A 19668-nucleotide genomic window follows, 5' to 3' on the forward strand; every position below is an offset into this window, starting at 1 on the left:
TATCCCATGTCCTCAGGAATAAAAGTGACTACTCACAAAGCATAATTATGTTTATGACCAGAGAGGTATTGAATAGCATTAAGGATCTGAACATATGATCTTCCACCGAGTAATCCAACTAGCATCAACTACAAAGAGTAATTAACACTACTAGCAACCTTACAAGTACCAATCGGAGTCGCGAGACGGAGATTGGTTACAAGAGATGAACTAGGATTTGGAGATGAGATGGTGTTGATGAAGATGTTGATGGAGATGAGTCCCCTCCGATGAGAGGAGTGTTGGTGATGACGATGGCGACGATTTCCCCCTCCGGGAGGGAAGTTTCCCCGGCAGGACGGCCCTGCCGGAGCTCTAGATTGGTTCTTCTCAAGTTCCGCCTCGTGGCAGCGGAGATTCCTACCGAAAGCCTCCTCCTGATTTTTTTCTGGGACGAAACCCTCCTTATAGCAAAAGATGGGAGACGGAGGGGTAACAGGGGGCCCACAAGCCACCCAGGCCCGGCCAGGGGGGGTAGGTTGGGCCTGGCAGGCATGTGGCCTCCTGGTGGCTCCCCTCCGGTACTTCTTCCGCCCAGTATTTTTTATAAAATCCAAAATAATTCCTCGTTGATTTTCACGGCTTTTGGAGTTGTGCAGAATAGGTATCTCAAACTTGCTCCTTTTTCAGACCAGAATTCGAGCTGCCGGCATTCTCCCTCTTCAGGTAAACCTTATAAAATAAGAGAGAAAAGGCATAAGTATTGTACCGTAAAGTGTAATAACAGCCCATAAAGCGATAAATAAAAACATAAAAGCATGATGCAAAATGGACGTATCAACTCCCCCAAGCTTAGACCTCGCTTGTCCTCAAGCAGAAGCCGAGATCAATAAATATGACCACATGTTTAGAGATAGAGGTGTCAAAAAAACAAAATACGGACATGCATGCATCATGATCATAATTAGAACAGCAATATCGTCATATAATCTCTTATGCTAAAGTGATAATTCCTTCACAAAATAAAGTATGGATCAAGAACCTTATTGAGAATTAACAACCAATAGCCTTTAAAATTTTAAGCAATTGCAATTTATCATAACATCGGAAAGAGTCAAATAAGAGCTTGTAAAGAAAATCCACATACTCAATCATCCTTTCGTCTTCTACAATTGATAAAACTCACGTGGTACTCATGAGATCAAAGTTTCAGTTGGACATAGAGAAAGATAGGGGCTTATAGTTTTGCCTCCCAACTACTTACCTCAAGGGTAATGTCAACAATAATAATTCACGAGTACTTACTTACAAGTTGACATATGAATATAGATCTTTCCCTAGGACATGACGTTAGCCAAGATAATGGAAAAATAAGGAATTGGTGTCGATCACCATGACTCTTTTAAGGATAAAAAGTAAAGGTACAAGATAGGCCCTTCGCAGAGGGAACCAGAGGTTGTCATGTGCTTTTGAGGTTTGGATGTGTGATCTCTTAGTGTGGAGGAACGTCACTTTATATTGCCTCCTGTGATAAAGAACTTTATTATGCAGTCTGTCGCTTTTATGTCTTTCTCGTCACACGTTCGTACAAAGCTTATTTTCCACACACTAATAGATCATACATATTTAGGGAGCAATTTTTATTGCTTGCACCGATGACAACTTACTTGAGGGATCTTATTCAATCCATAGGTAGGTATGGTGAACTCTCATGGCAAAACTGGGTTGAAGGTTTATGGATGCGCAAGTAGTATCTCTACTTAGTGCAGAAGTTTTGGCTGATATGAGGTGGAAGCAAGCGTCACATGCTAAGGGATCTCTAGTCATATAACATTGTTCGGAACCAAGCAAACATAATTCATTATGTTGTCTTCCTTGTCCAGCATCTACTTCTAAGCATGTAATAGTTTAATGAGTGTTCACAATCATAGATGGTGCCCAAGATGATATATTTATATGTGAACCTCTCTTTCTTTATTACTTCCTATTAATTGCAACAATGACCAAGGTCTGCGTTTGTCCACCCACAACAAGTTTCAATCAACATTCTTTTTATATGTGAAGTCATTACTTCCCATAAGATCATTACATGATCTTTGATGCTATTGTTCTTTTATTATTCTTTTCTTTAGATCATGGCATGAGGCAAGGCCCTTAACTAAAACACTCTTTATTATATGACTCACGAACTTGATTACATTGGGGGTGACACAAAGCAAAACTCAAGCCTAGATCATACTAAGAGCTTTATTCTACTAGAAAAAGATAAAATCAAAAAGGATCGAACGAAGAAAAGGGTAAAGGCAAAAGATGTGATGGTGATACGATACCGGGGCAACTCCCCCAAGCTTGGCACAAGCCAAGGGGAGTGCCCATACCCGTGCTTAATTGTCTTCCCTGGAAGTTGATGGTGGTGGAGTTGTTGCAGTCTGGGGTTGATTCTCCGTCTTCCAGGGCATAGGTGCTCCATCGTGAAAAGATGATCGAGTCTCCGGAATCCTCAAATCTGCAGCCAACCGTATTGATTTAAATCTATACTCATACTCACAGTTTTGGTTCTGCAGGTCATAGATCTGGGCTTGGAGGTGATCAGTTCTGTCATAGAGCCTGGAGAGGTGCTTCCCAATGTCATTGGCATCAATCTTGTGCTTGTTGGTGAACTCCGTGATCATCATGTGATTGGCGTTGAGTTCGTGTTCCACCATCCCTTGGCACTTGAAGACTTGCTGCTCCATTGCTTCGAGCCTCACCTCTATGCTTCCGGTCTTCTTAGGCCCCTCAACATCATGGATGTGCAGCACCTCCTCATGCATCTCGATAGATTAAGGGTGTTGCAGCACTCCCGCAAGGTAGGGATTGATGACCTTCTCGAAGAACTTGTCCTTCGGAACTTTTGGGGACGCCATAGCGATCTAGATTTTTCTGCACAGCACCTCGAAACGAAAACAGAGGATATTTGCGTGATACGAGGGTCAGACCTTTTGGGAGAATATATAATGAATTTTTCCCGACCAAAAGGACTATTCCACGAGAAAACGGAGTCCGGGAGGCACACGAGGTGCCCACAAGCCACCCAGGCCCGGCTAGGGAGGTAGGCCGGGCCTGGCAGGCTTGTGGCCTCCTGGTGCGCCTTCCGGACTACTTTAAATTTTTCTATTTTTCTAAAAATTCCAATACGGAGAAAAATTGTTGCTGGAAAAGTTTTGGAGTCGGTTTACTTACTGAATCACATACCTCTTCGTTTTTGGAGTCTGAAACAGGCTAATAAATATCCCTTATGTACTCCTCCGGAGTTATGGTATCAATAATATTTCTTTCATCATTTATGGGAGTACCTGAGATATAATGCTTTATTCTTTGCCCATTTACAACTCTCGGAAAATTACCTTCCGTGTTGTTGATCTTTATGGCACCGAAACGATATACTTCCTCAACAATGTAAGGACCTTCCCATTTAGAGAGAAGCTTGCCTGCAAAAAATATTAAACGAGAATTGTATAGCAAGACATAATCACCTACATTGAACTCACGTTTTTGTATCTTTTTATCATGCCACCTCTTAACTTTTTCTTTAAACAACTTGGCATTTTCATATGCCTGAGTTCTTCATTCATCAAGTGAGCTAATGTCAAATAACCTCTTCTCACCAGCAAGTTTGAAATCAAAGTTGAGCTCTTTGATTGCCCAATAAGCCTTATGCTCTAGCTCAAGAGGTAAATGACATGCTTTATCGTAAACCATTGTGTACGGAGACATGCCCATGGGATTCTTATGAGCAGTTCTATAAGCCCACAGTGCATCATCAAGCTTCTTAGACCAATTCTTTCTAGACCTATTAACAGTCTTTTGCAGAATTAGTTTAATTTCTCTATTACTTAGCTCAACTTGACCACTGGACTGAGGATGATAGGGAGATGCAATTCTATGGTTGACATCATACTTAGCAAGCGTTTTACGTAAAGCACCATGAATAAAATGTGAACCACCATCAGTCATTAAATATCTAGGGACTCCAAATCTAGGGAAAATAACTTCTTTAAGCATCCTAAGAGAGGTGTTGTGATCAGCACTACTAGTTGGGATAGCTTCTACCCACTTAGTAATGTAATCAACATCAATTAGAATATGAGTATACCCGTTAGACTTTGGAAAAGGTCCCATATAATCAAAACCCCAAACATCAAATGGTTCAATGACAAGTGAATAATTCATAGGAATTTCCTGATGTTTACTGATATTATCTATTCTTTGACATTCATCACAAGACAAGACAAACTTACGGGCATCCTTGAAGTGGGTAGGCCAATAGAAACCGGATTGCAATACCTTGTGTGCAGTTCTATCTCCCGCATGGTGTCCTCCGTAAGCCTCGGAGTGACACTTCTGTAGGATCTGTCCCTGTTCATGCTCAGGTACACAACGTCTAATAACACCATCTACTCCTTCTTTATAAAGGTGAGGATCATCCCAAAGTAATATCTCAAATCAAAGAAGAATTTCTTGTTTTGTTGGTATGTGAAACTAGGTGGTATAAATTTAGCAACAATATAATTTGCATAATCAGCATACCACGGTGCACGACGTGAAGCATTGATGACATTCAATTGCTCAACAGGAAAGCTATCATCAATAGGTTGTGGGTCATCAAGAACATTCTCCAACCTAGACAAGTTATCTGCTACGGGGTTCTCAGCACCCTTCCTATCAACAACATGCAAATCAAATTCTTGTAGCAAGAGAACCCATTTGATAAGTCTAGGTTTAGCATCTTTCTTTTCCATGAGATACTTAATAGCAGCATGATCAGTGTGAATAGTAACCTTGGAATCAACAATGTAAGATCTGATCTTTTCACATGCAAACACGACTGCTAAAAATTCATTTTCAGTAGTAGCATAGTTTCTTTGGATACTGTCTAGAGTTTTACTAGCATAATGAATAACATTCAATTTCTTATCAACTCTTTGTCCTAGAACAGCACCAACAGCATAATCACTAGCATCATACATAATTTCAAAAGGTAGGTTCCAAACAGGTGGTTGAACAATAGGTGCAGTTATCAAGGCCTTCTTAAGTATTTCAAATGCTTCCTCACAATCATCGTCAAAACAAAAGGAATATCTTTTTGCAAGACATTGGTAAGAGGCCTAGAAATCTTAGAGAAGTCTTTAATGAACCTTCTATAGAAACCAGCATGACCAAGGAAACTTCTTATTCCTTTGATGTTTGTAGGGCATGGCATTTTCTCGATCGCATCAACCTTAGCCTTATCGACTTCAATACCTCTTTCAGAAATTTTATGTCCTAAGACGATGCCTTCATTAACCATAAAGTGGCACTTCTCCCAATTCAATACAAGGTTGGTATCTTTACATCTCTGCAAAACTCAATCAAGGTTGCTAAGGCAATCATCAAAAAAGACCCGTAAACGGAGAAATCATCCATGAAAACCTGAACAATCTTTTCACAAAAGTCAGAGAATATAGCCATCATACATCTTTGAAGGGTAGCAGGTGCATTACATAAGCCAAAAGGCATACGTCTATAAGCAAAGGTACCGAAAGGGCAGGTAAAAGTGGTTTTCTCCTGATCAAATTGTGCAACAGGTATTTGGGAGAAACCAGAATAACCATCTAGAAAGCAGAAGTGTGTGTGTTTGGACAATCTTTCTAGCATTTGGTCAATAAAAGGCAAAGGGTAATGATCTTTCCTAGTGGCTTTATTCAATTTTCTAAAATCAATTACCATCCTATAGCCAGTAACAATTCTGTGTGGGATCAATTCATCTTTATCATTAGGGACAATGGTAATACCTCCCTTCTTAGGGACGCAATGCACCGGACTTACCCAATCACTATGAGCAACAGGATAGATAATACCTGCTTCTAGGAGCTTTAGTATTTCTTTTCTTACTACTTCTTTCATCTAAGGATTTAATCTCCGTTGATGATCGGCAACTGGTTTGGAATCAGGATCGGTTTTAATTTTATGCTCGCATAGAGTGGGACTAATGCCCTTAAGATCGTCAAGAGTATATCCAATAGCAGCACGGTGCTTCCTCAGAGTTTTCAATAATTTCTTTTCTTCATGCTCTGAAAGGCTAGCACTAATAATAACAGGATATATCTCTTTTTCATCAAGATAAGCATACTTAAGAGTATTAGGTAACTGTTTAATCTCAAACACAGGATCACCCTTTGGTGGGGGTGGATCTCCAAGCAGTTCAACAGGCAAATTATTCTTAAGGATAGGATGTTGTTCAAAGATAACTCTATCTATCTCATTCCTTTCATCCATATGCATGTCATTTTCATGCTCAAGCAAGTATTGCTCTAAAAGATCACTAGGAGGCACATCAATAGAAGCTAGAGAAATAATTTCATCCTAACTAGACAATTCCTTTTCATGAGGTTGTCTACCAAACTTGGAGAAATTGAATTCGTGTGACACACCTTCAAAGCCAACAGTGACAGTTTGCTTCACACAGTCAATATGAGCATTGACAGTATTGAGGAAAGGTCTGCCAAATATGATGCGACAAAAGCTATCTTGTGTGGTAGCAAGAACGAGAAAATCAGTAGGATACTTAGTTTTACCACACAGGACTTCAACATCTCTAACAATTCCCAAAGGGCAGATAGTATCTCTATTGGCAAGCTGAATAGTAACGTCAATAGGTTCCATCTCAACAAGTGCAATCTCATCTTTAATTTCATCATATAAAGATCGAGGTATTGCACTAACACTAGCACCCACGTCACATAAACCATGATAACAATGATCTCCTATCTTAACGGAAACAACAGCCATGCCAACAACAGGCTTATGTTTGTCTCTAGTATGTGGTTTAGCAATTCTAGCAACATCTTCACAGAAGTGAATAACATGCCCATCAACATTGTCGGGCAGGAGATCTTTGATAATAGCAATGCTAGGTTCAACTTTAATTTTCTCACGGGGTGTAGGTGTTCTAATGTAAGCCTTACGTATCACAGTTGGATCTTTAGCATGATCCTTTATTCTAACAGGGAAAGGTGGTTTCTCAATGTAAGCACTAGGGACAATAGGATCATTATAAGAAATGACTTTCTCTTCAACTGGATTGGATTTAACTACATTGACTTCTATGGGAGGATGATATTTAAACCACTTCTGTTTAGGGAGATTAATATGAGCAGCAAATGATTCACATAATGAAGCTACTATCTCATAATCAAGTCCATGTCTAGCGCTAAAATCACAAAAAGTATTTGTTTCAATGAAGGATTTAACGCAATCGAACTTAAGATTCATACTTGACTCCTTACCTTCCTCAAACTCCCAATCTTCAGACTTGTGTTTAATTCTTTCCAATATATTCCATTTGAAGTCAATATCTCTCTTCATAAAAGAACCTCTACAAGAAGTGTCAAGCATGGTGCGATTATCATGAGAAAGCCGAGCATAAAAGTTCTGAACAATAATTTCTCTCGAGAGCTCATGGTTGGGGCATGAATATAACATTGACTTAAGCCTCCCCCAAGATTGAGCGATAATTTCTCTATCCCCCAAGATTACAAGTCCGCCATAGCTGCGACTTCGCGTTCTTCGTTTGTGTTCTACGACCAGACAAAGGCATCACAGAACTCCACCTTCATCAATAAAGCTTTCCTCTTATATTTGCAATATTGGTTTCTTGCATGTTCTTCATTTGCGTGCAGGAAACAGACCTTTGTGGTCAGGTTGATTGTGCTCCGGCGTGATCAATAACCTCTCGGGGTTGGTTTAGCGATTGCTAAGGCGCGATGTCCTCACACGTTCGTAGTCGGATCGTCAAAGTCTACTCCACCAAAACGATACCCATGATCTCATCGAAAGATAGGGACAACTTCGCCTCTATCAAGTGGTATCAGATTTCCAGGTTGCTCGGTGACATTTTACCAGTTTTTCATAGTTAGATCGCATTTGTTCTTCATACCTATAGTCCATGAAAAAACCATAAAAAATTAGGGTTAGATCGTCATATCCGAACCAATCTGAGCCTTTGCATAGTCTTTTCAGTAGTTTGCTTTGTTGAAATTGCGGTTACATCGTCGTGTCGAGTTGTTGGTCTTAGTGTATAGTTCTTTAGAGTTTCAAGTTCTATTCGCAGGTTGTCACGCCGCCACTGCACCATCTTTAATCGCTGCCATATACCACCTCCATGCTACCATCATCGTTGTTGCCATATACCACCACCACGCCATCATTATCCTTGCTGCCATATACCACGACCACGCCATCATTATCCTTGCTGCCATATACCACCACCATATATACACTACAATCCTTTCTGCCTTAGGTTAATTTCGAGATACTTTTGCTTTCAGTTTTGCATTTCCTTACCTGAGTAGGTTTCAAAAAAAAAAGTCTGGCACGCTTTTCAGAGCACTTTTTAGGCCAAAAATTCGAGGGGTAAAAAAATCCCTATCGTTTTGTTAGGATTTTTAGAGAGTTTTGAGACACTCGCCATCATAGTGATTTTTGTCGCAATTTTTGGTCGTCGCAGACCCGAATTGCTCCAGAAAAAAAATTGTCAAATTGTTTTTCATGCCTATCCTGTTTTTGGTCCTTGGGAAGAGTTTTGAGACACTCGTCATTATAGTGATTTTCTGGAAAAAAACACAAAAATAAAAAAAAATAATTCAGAGTGGCTCTTCCCTTTATTGCGTGTCGCCGTCACTTTATTGGTTTCTAGGCTCGCGTCTCTAGTATGGTCTAGCCTAGGACCAGCACCGTACCGTCGTTGAGCATCTTTTCAACTTTGCAGCACTGAACTGATTATTGCCGACCCTTCTTGCTACCATATTATAAGCCTTCATAGCTCCACATACATCTACATCGTGTGTTTGACACCACCTGGCAATCGCTCTATCCAAGCTTTGAGAGTTTTGACTACACTGGTTGCTGATCGCCACCTGCTGCTGGGTAAGAATTGGTAAGAAATTGAGATTTGCTTGACGGATTTGTGACACACCACCACCACCACTTAGAAATTGAGATTTGCTTGACGGATTTGTGACACACCACCACCACCACTTCCTAGTAGTCTGTAGGTTCATTTTCTTTTGTGTTCCTATTGCTGCTAACCATGCCAGGATCACACGACGAGGAGATCGACTGGGAGAACCTGACCAATCGGTAGCTCCATGATAAATTTCAGCAAATGATGTCTGACCAGGTACAGGATTTCGTGACCACCTTTGGAGAGGCCATGGACAAGCTCGAAGGTATGGAGCAGAAATTTGACACCAAGATGAACGCCAAGTTCAATGAGGTGCTTGCCCGTTTACCACCACCAGTTGTAGCTTCTGTCCCTCTTCAACCACAACAACAACAACGCCTACAAGCACGACGTTTGCCTGTCGGCCAAGTGCAGAATTTTGGTGTTGTTGCTCCTGCTGCTACTACCGAGGTTTCTGTGGCTGAGCAGAATGAGGATTATGATGGTGATTACGATGATAAGGGATAGGTTTCTCTAGATCAGCACCAGGAACAGCAACCACCCCTACAAGTCGCAGCTCGTCCACATGGATACAATCGCAATGGTAGGGATGCACCACACCCTCGGGTAAGGGATCATCACCATCTCCTAAACTTAAATTGAATATTCCTACTTTTGATGGTCGATATGGTCCTGATTTATATCTTACTTGGGAGTTAGAAACAGAGCAACGTTTTACATGCTTGCAATTTCCTGATGATAGACGTGTTGCTGCTGATGTTTGTTTATTCATTAGTTTTGCTTGTGTTCGGTGGTCTGAATATTGTCGAATACATCATGCTAATATTCGAAGTACTTGGGTTGCTTTGAAAACTGCTATGTGTACTCGTTGGGTTCCACTGTATTATCAACGTGAATTACTTCAAAAACTGCAGCGTTTAAGACAAGGGAAAAATTACGTAGAAGAATATTATTAGGAATTACAAACTCGCATGATTAGATGTGGTATTGTTGAGGACAATGAAGCTATGCTTGCACGTTTTATGCGTGGATTAAATAGAGATATTCAGACTATTATAGAATATAAGGATTATAACACTATCACTCGTTTATTCCATCTTGCTTGCAAAGCTGAATGTGAAGTACAGGATCGACAGGAATTGGCGAGAACTAACTTTTCTGTAGGTCGCACTTCCTCATGGACGCCGCGGGCCACATCTACTTCCACACGTCCTCCTGCATCACCACCGCCTACTTCAGCCACCAATTCCACCAGAGATACCAGGAAACAGGACCTTGCCCCATCCTTCTCCAAGAGCACACCTTCCGAGCCCGCACACAGCTCTTCTTCATCCATGGCATCCACAAGGCAAACAGATGAGGTTATTTGTCGTCGTTGCAAGGGTGAAGGCCATTATGCGAGAGAGTGCCCATCCAAACGCGTGATGATTATTACTGAGGATGGTGGATATGACTCTACTAGTGATTAAGACGAGGAGACTCTGGCTCTTATTGCAAGTGAAGAACAGGGTGTCGATGATACTGAACAAGAGACACACTACATGGCTGCTGACTACGCTGACAGGTATGAAAGATTAGTTGCTCAACGTGTTTTAAGTGTGCAGGTAACACAGGTTGAGCAAAATCAGAGGCACAACTTGTTCCATACAAAGGGAGTTATAAAGGAATGTTTTGTTCGTGTAATCATCGATGGAGGGAGTTGCAACAACTTAGCTAGCATGGAGATGGTGGAGAAGTTGTCTCTCACCACCAGACCACACCCTCATCTGTATTATATCCACTGGTTGAACAACAATGGCAAGGTTAAGGTAACACGTACTGTTCATGCGCATTTTAGAATTGCTACATATTCTGATTTGTTGATTGTGATGTGGTACCCATGCAAGCATGCTCCGTTTTACTTGGTAGACCATGGCAATTTGATAAAAAATTATGTACACCATGGTAGAACAAATTAGTATACTCTTATTCATAAGGATCAAAATATAACTTTGCTTCCTATGTCTCCTGAACATATTATGAAAGATGGCATTGCTAGAGCTAGTAAAGCACAATAGGACCTACATAAGAGTGAAAATCAGAGAATTTGAGCAACATAATAAGCCTAATAAATCAGCATCTAGTGTTGCATCTGAAATCAAACTGAAGAGTGGTTGTATACTTGCCACTAAATCTGATATTAATGATTTGGATGTTACTACATCTGTTTGCTATGCTTTCGTATGCAAAGAGGTACTATTTTCATTCGAGGACATGCCACCCTCTTTGCCTCCTGCTGTCATTAACATTTTGCAAGAGTTCGCTGACGTCTTTCCACAAGACATGCCACCGGGATTATCACCTATTAGAGGGATTAAGCATCAGATTGGCTTAATTCCCGGTGGATCGCTACCCAACCGTGCACCATACTGTACCAATCCACAGGAGACGAAGGAGATTATGCGTCAAGTACACGAGCTGCTCGACAAAGGTTATATACGCGAATCTCTTAGTCCTTGTGTTGTTCCTATTATTCTAGTGCTGAAAAAGGATGGTACATCGCGTATGTGTGTTGATTGTAGAGGCATTAATAATATTACTATTCGTTATCGTCATCCTATTCCTAGGCTAGATGATATGCTTGATGAATTAAGTGGCTCTACAATTTTCTCCAAAGTTGATTTGCGTAGTGGATACCATGAAATACGCATGAAATTGGGAGATGAATGGAAAACGGCATTTAAAACTAAGTTTGGATTATATGAGAGGTTAGTTATGCCTTTTGGATTGACTAATGCACCTAGCACTTTCATGAGATTAATGAATGAGGTTTTACGTGCTTTCATTGGACGATTTGTGGTAGTCTACTTCGATGATATACTGATTTATAGTAGATATTTGGAGGAACACTTGGATCATTTGTGTGCTATTTTTATTGCTCTACGTGATGCACGTTTGTTTGGTAACCTTGGAAAGTGCACTTTTTGCACAGATCGAGTATTTTTTTTCTTGGCTATGTTGTTACTCCACAGGGAATTGAACTTTATAAAGCCAAGATTGAAGCTATTGAGAGTTGGTCGCAGCCCAAAAAGGTCACACAAGTGCGGAGTTTCCTTGGACTCGCCAGGTTTTATAGCCATTTTGTGAGAGATTTCAGCACCATTGTTGCACGTCTCAATGAGCTTACAAAGAAGGATGTGCCTTATTCTTGGGGTGCCGCAGAGGAAGAAGCCATCACGGTTTTGAAAGATAAGTTAACACATGCTCCTTTACTCCAACTTCCTGATTTTAATAAGACTTTCAAGCTTGAATGTGATGCTGGTGGAATTGGATTAGGAGGTGTATTATTACAAGATGGTAAACCTGTTGCATACTTTTGTGAAAAATAAGTGGGCCAAGTCTGAATTATTCTACTTATGATAAGGAATTATATGCTCTTGTTCGGACTTTGGAAACATGGCAACATTATTTATGGCCCAAAGAATTGCCATACATTCTGATCATGAATCTTCGAAACATATTAAAATTCAAGCAAAACTGAACCATGGACATGCTAAATGGGTTGAATTCATTGAGACTTTCTCGTACGTCATTAAACACAAGAAGGGTAAAAAAATGTTATTGTTGATGCTTTGTCTCGTCGTTATACTATGCTTTCACAACTTGACTTTAAAATATTTGGTTTCGAGACCATGAAAGATCAATATGTGCATGATGCTGATTTCAAAGATGTGTTGGAGAATTGTAAAGAAGGGAGAACATGGAACAAGTTCATCATTAATGATGGATTTGTGTTTCGTGCTAACAAGCTATGCATTCCAGCTAGCTCCGTTCGTCTTTTCTTGTTATAGGAGGCCCATGGAGGAGGATTGATGGGACACTTTGGCGTAAAGAAGACGGAGGACGTACTTGCTACACATTTCTTTTGGCCAAGGATGCGACGGGATGTTGAGCGTTTTGTTGCTCGCTGCACGACATGTCAAAAAGCTAAGTCACGACTCAATCCTCATGGTTTATATATGCCTTTGCCTGTATCTAGTGTTCCTTGGGAGGATATACCGATGGACTTTGTTTTAGGTTTACCTCGAAGAAAGAATGGGAGGGATAGCATATTTGTTGTCGTGGACAGATTTTCAAAAATTGCACACTTTGTACCATGTCATAAAAGTGAGATGCTGCTAATGTGACTGATTTGTTCTTCCGTGAAATTATTTGCTTGCATGGTGTGCCAAATACGGGTTTTTTAGATCATGATGCTAAATTTCTTAGCCACTTTTGGCGATGTTTATGGGCTAAGTTGGGGGAAAATGCTTTTTAGTACTACATGTCACCCCCAAACTGATGGACAAACTGAAGTAGTCAATAGATCTTTGTCTACTATGCTTAGGGCTGTTTTGAAGAACAATCTAAAACTTCGGGAAGAATGTTTGCCTCATATTGAATTTTCTTATAATCGTTCGCTGCATTCTACTACTAAGATGTGTCCTTTCGAAGTTGTGTATGGTTTTCTACCTCGTGCACCTATTGATTTGTTACCTCTTCCACCTTCGGAGAAAGTTAATTTTGATTCTAAAGAACGTGTTGATTTGATATTAAAGATGCATGAGTTAACTAAGGAAAACATTGAGCGCATGAATGCTAAATAGAAACTTGTTGGAGATAAGGGTAGAAAACATGTTGTCTTTGCACTTGGAGACCTTGTTTGCTTGCATTTGCGTAAGGATAGGTTTCCTGATTTGCGCAAGTCAAAGCTAATGTCGCGTGCTCATGGTCCTTTCAAAGTGTTAGAGAAAATAAATGATAATGCATATAGACTTGAGCTGTCTGCAGATTTTGGTGTTAGTCCCACTTTTAACATTGTATATTTAAAGCCATATTTGGGTGAGGAAGATGAGCTTCCGTCGTGGACGACTTCAGTTCAAGAAGGGGAGGATGATGAGGACATAAACACCATTGTTACACCCATAGCCCCAACTGCTTTACATACTGGTCCAATTACTAGAGCTCGTGCGCGCCAATTGAATTACCAGGTACTTTTGTTTCTTGGAAATACTTCTAATGTTCATGAACATATGATGCTGCCTAAGTTAGATACTTTTGTTGTGCTCATGAATGAAGGACCTAGCATGGACAAGAAGGATATACGTTGGAGTGGGATCAAACATGGAGAAGAAGGTGCACGCATGGGAAAGAACAATGGAGCTTCCACTCATGACTTTCGCACTTTAAAACCACCATAAGAAGAGCATGAAGGCTTGGACGAAATATTCAAGACGCCACTTTATAAATTTCGTCCATAGGCTATTATAGGTGTTGCGCCACCTTATTTTTGGGCCAAGACCATGTATTTCAAAATATTATAGTATAGGCTATTTTTAGAGTCCGTATGTGTGGGGAAACCGAGATTAGGGTTGTTTTCGGACCCCTCCTCCAAGGTTCACGAAATTGCCTCTCTATTCCCTCATATATACAACCCTTAGGGCACCATTTATACTTGGGTTTTGTTTAGATTACAAGTTCGCCATAGCTGCAACTTCGTGTCCTTCATGTGTGTTCTACGACCAGAAAAGGCGTCACAAAACCCCACCTTCATCAATAAACCTTTCCTCTTATATTCCCAATACCTTGATTGCAATCTTGGTTTCTTGCTTGTTCTTCGTTTGCGTGTAGGAAACAGACCTTCGTGGTCAGGTTGATCGTGCTTTGGCGTGATCAATAACCTCTAGGAGTTGGTTTAGTGGTTGCTAAGGCGCGACGTCCTCACACGTTCGTAGTCGGATCATCGAAGTCTACTCCACCAAAACGATACACACGATCTCATCGAAAGACATGGACAACTTCGCCTCTGTCAACTCTCACGCCCATCATGCGGATCACCTCCCATGCCTCATGTGCGGTGTCCTTGACATCGAGCACCGGAACCATCTCAGGCGGCACTGCGCGGATCAGCACCAAGAGTGCCGCCATGTCCTCGCGATCTCCCACTACCCCCATGCCGGACATGGCCTCCGAGAGGCCCTGCGCAAGCAGGTTGATCTTCATGACGAGGGCCCAATCGATGTAGTTTTTCGCCGTCAGTGTGGGGTAGACGATGTTGCCGCCGAAGTTCGTGCGCTCCTGCACCACGCGCTCGTGGATGATGACCTCGTTGCCGCCACGCCTAACAACGATGCGTCCGCGGCTCCGTCCACGCGCCCATGTCACTGTCGGCGCGCCATCTGCATCAGTTGTAGTACCGCTTCAACCTCCCGGTCCATTGGGTGGTGGCGACATCGACGTGGGCGCGTGCCCGTTGGACATGGTCGCCCTGGATCGGAGGAGGCTCTAATGCCAATTGTCAGAATTCGCTCTCCGAAACTCGCTCTGACAGAGATGAACACTAGTGTTTTGCATCGCGTGAAACCTTGCGACTTTCCTATCTTTCTCATTCGCTACTTATTCTGGTACAAGGAAGAAAATGGTGGCCGGTAGAGATCCTACCTCGGCGCTACGATATTGCTCACGCTCGTGCCATCCCACGAGCACCAAGACCGGGTCCTAGACCTACATGCATGACACGAACATACGTGGCACATGCCTAACTGAATTTAACTGAAAGAAAGGAAATTAACTACTCCTACCAACGACTAGATTAAGTTGTCAATATATGTCACCTTACATACAACTCAACATAGTGGACCACTAACCTTTTTTCTTATTAGATTCGAATTATGGTACTAATACGGTTGTTTCTTTTATATGTCTCATGGCGGCATTCTGTTTAGTGCTTACACTTGATTGTGTTTGTGTAAAATAAGCTCAGACCATTTAAAATAGTCATGTCCACCACAACGGGGGCCCTCGGCTTGGAAATCTCGGACATCATCAAAAACCCATATTATATACAACGTATGTTTTAATTTACAAACACTACCTCCCCACAACTCATTATAAAGCCATAATATGCATCAATTTGACTTCAAATTCTTTGCCAAGCTAGGTTGCGTGGCTCATTTGCTTACCTCTTACGTTTTTGATAAATTCGGCTAAGGGTGCAAAGGGAACACCTCTAGAATTGTTACTTCTTGGTTAACCTGACAAGTACCTCAAACGGGTGAAACCGAAACCTAGCGGTCATAAGAACATAATTGGTCGACCAACAACATAAGTGAAAATACACGCCTATTCAAAAGGTAATAATTTGAGGTATATAACCGTACATATTAAAGTTGATCGTATCTTCGAGACAAGGCCTTGGAGCAAATATATAGGCTATCGAGTTGTGATAAACATGATGCTCCGAGAAAATAAATTGTTCGAGGACCTATTTCTCACCGAAGATGTGAATTGCGTTAAATAGCAATATAACATAACTTTCTCAGGACTTGTGTTTTGATTTTATGACCAAATTGCCGCATTGCGTACAAATGTTGCGCGAGGACACTGGTCGATGTTGCGAACCCTCCTCGTCCTCTGGTCAAGGAGGTTGAAGTCGATCCCTCGTTAACGGAGAACTAAAATCGCGGATATGAGCATTTTAGCGTGTCAAACATACTTAGATACATAAAAGTTGGGACACGGCATTTGACTGTTTACACAAATTACTCAAGGTCGTGTGTAGCGATATCAAGAGGACAATCTTCCTCGGTTAGCCAAGCAGCGGACATGATGTTTTCATGATTATCTTTGGTTCAATTTTCCTTTCCATCGGGTCCATAAGGGCCCACAATGGCAAGTTTCTGAGTATCAAGTAGATGATAGTGTGTCTTAACAATTATCCATGCTTCTCGAGCACCTTCTCGGCAGGCTGACACTTTCAACATCCAAATTTGTTGACGCGCATATTGAAGACGTCGTGCAAGCTCGGTCATATCTCTCGGCACCGCTTTCGCATGCCATAATGCTCCGAAGACTTTCTCCATGGAAGATTGCGAGAGCATATGCAGCTTGTTGAGCTGAACCATAACATGTGACGAGGATTCACTGTCCTAACCCAATAATTAATTCACAATCGTACTTAACTAATATATATTCGTGACTATCCCCTTTGTTCCTAAATATAAGTCTCTTTAGAAATTTCACTACGAACTACATACGGATATACCTCGCCATCTTCGGCCCGGGCGGACCGGCCCGTCCGGACCAGGTCCAAAAATCCAGGGCCTAGGCCCGACGGGCTTGCCCGTGGGCCAGGCTTGGCCCTGAGTTTTGAGCCCGCCAACAGGGCCAAGCTAGGCTTGGGCTTGACATATTAAGATTTTAAGGAAGAGGCCTAGCCCGTGGCCCTAGGCTCGACGGGCTTTTTAATAGATGGGTCGGGCTTGGGCTTAAAAAGTAGGCCCGATGGTAGGGCCAGGGCCGGGCCTGGGCCTTAGTTTTCTGCTATGGGTGCTATGGGCTTTTTTAGACCCGGCCCATGGCTAGATATACATACGGATGCAAAAACCGGGGGGTAATCTTCTATATCTAAATAGCTAGCCCTCACTAACTATTTTTCTCAACATGCAAGCATGTTACATCATCCCATAACATTTATGAGAAAAGGCCTACCCCATGATCATAGGTATCTCAACATGCAAGCATGTCACTTCATCATTAAATATGCGTAGAAAAAGACTCATATCAACATGCAAACATACATATGAATTTTTATTCTATTAGTATTCATATTTAATAATAAACAATACAAATATATAGTAATCGAACATAATAAATTATATATATTCAATTTCATCTTTTTATATTATTACTTTAAATATTCATGTTTTGAGTCGCGCAATTTTGCAACAACGTGCGGGGTATCAACTACTTCCTCCGTTTCTAAATATAAGTCTTTGAAGAGGTTTTACTATAAGATTATATACGAATGTATATAGACATATTTTAAAATATGCATTCATTTATTTTATTTCGTATGTAGTCACTTAGTAAAATCTGGAACGGAGGGAGTAGTGTGTGTGTGTGTGTATAGTTGCCACGACATCTGACTAACCGCTCAAGGTACTTCGCTGCTACTCCCTCCGTTTCTAAATATAAGACATTTCAGAGATTATACTATGAATTATATACGGATGTATATAGACATATTTTAGAGTATAGATTCACTCATTTTATTCCGTATGTATTCTATAGTGTAATCTTTAGAAGGTCTTATATTTAGGAACGGAGGGAGTAGTTTCTTAAGTTATAGTCTCTTGGTATACATTGTTGAAAGAAATATCTCAATATAAGCACTACGTAGGCCCATGCTAATACGTAACGTCATGCTAAGTAGTACTCCCTAGGAAGTATTAATTTAATCTCATTAAAATATTTTACTATTGTTTTGCATGCAAGGATACTCAAGAGCCATGAATTCCTCCAGCGAGTGTATGTATGTGCGTCTCATGTAACTAATTATTTTGTGATTCTGTACAATGCCACGCCTACTCACTAGTCTCGACACTGGCTGATGGGTGCATGTAATTCGTCCTTCCGGTAAGGTAAATGCTTTTACGCCGGCCGAATCGTTCAGTCGGTAACGCGTGGGTCGCGCGCCTTGCTGACAGTCATGTAATATTTTTTTATCCGATTTGCTGCAACCACGTTCAGTTTTACTTTAAACGTTTGTCATTTTTGCTATATTTTATCCATTTTAGATCCTGTTTGAAACCATAATAGATTATGATAATCTGGATTATGAAGATAGATTATATAATCTGGTTTATAAAAATAATCTAGGTAGGTATGTTTGGAGGGCAGATTATATAAACTGTAATTCAGGTTTTAAATTGTATAATGACCTGTCCGCCTTCTGTTTTTTTTTTAAAAAAGAAAAGGGTGACGGTGGCAGGAATGTAATTATCTCCAATTTTACAAGGGTAATGAGTCATTAGCAATCCATAATCTGATTTTAGCTGGGGTAGAGTAGATTGTGAGTTTTTAATAATCTATCCATCTAGTTTTATAATCTACACCATAATCTGTCCTGTTTAGAGATAGAATTGATTATAAAAACTAAATTTTATAATCTGAGTGGTTCCAAACAGGACCTTAAAAAGTTGCATCCACGATTGGTTGCAACTCGAGTTCGTTCAATTTTTGTTACAACCGGCGTTTGACTTTTGTTACAACCGTGTTAATTTTTGCTATAACCGGCATCATTTTTTGCTGCAACCGTTCACTAAAAATATTGCATGCACGTTCATGTAGAAATTTGCTACAACCAATGTTTGATTTTTCTACCACGCATCACCAGCTTTGTTTTTTTTGTTACGGTCACGTAGATTTTTTCTTTTTGCTACAATTCTTTTTGTTACAACTGTCGACGAAAATTGCTGCATCACGCCAAAATTTGCTACATCGAAAAAAAATGTTGCATGAATAGATCTAACGGTCCGCTTCCAGATCTGACGTTCGCGCCGGCGCGTAGTATTGCCCTTCCGGTAAACTGAACAGACATATTTTGGTTACTATGATTCGATGTCTAATTTTCTTGTATCATTTCGGTGGTCACTTCCTTAAAACCGAAATTATAGAAAAACAAATAAACTGAACCGTTTTAACCATATAAACCATACACCATTTTTACTAAGGACATTTTGTGTTCTATTTTTCATTTCTAGTATCCAGTTGAAAGAATCCTTTGTTTTTATGTCATCCAAAATCCTGTAGCATCAGACTTCAATCCTACTCCCTCAGTGGCTCCGTCTCATAATGATGTAAGACGTTTTTGGATACTATAGTACTCCCGTAAATTAATATAAGAG

Source organism: Hordeum vulgare, chromosome 2H, assembly GCF_904849725.1.
Source record: "Hordeum vulgare subsp. vulgare chromosome 2H, MorexV3_pseudomolecules_assembly, whole genome shotgun sequence".
Lineage (NCBI taxonomy): Eukaryota > Viridiplantae > Streptophyta > Magnoliopsida > Poales > Poaceae > Hordeum > Hordeum vulgare.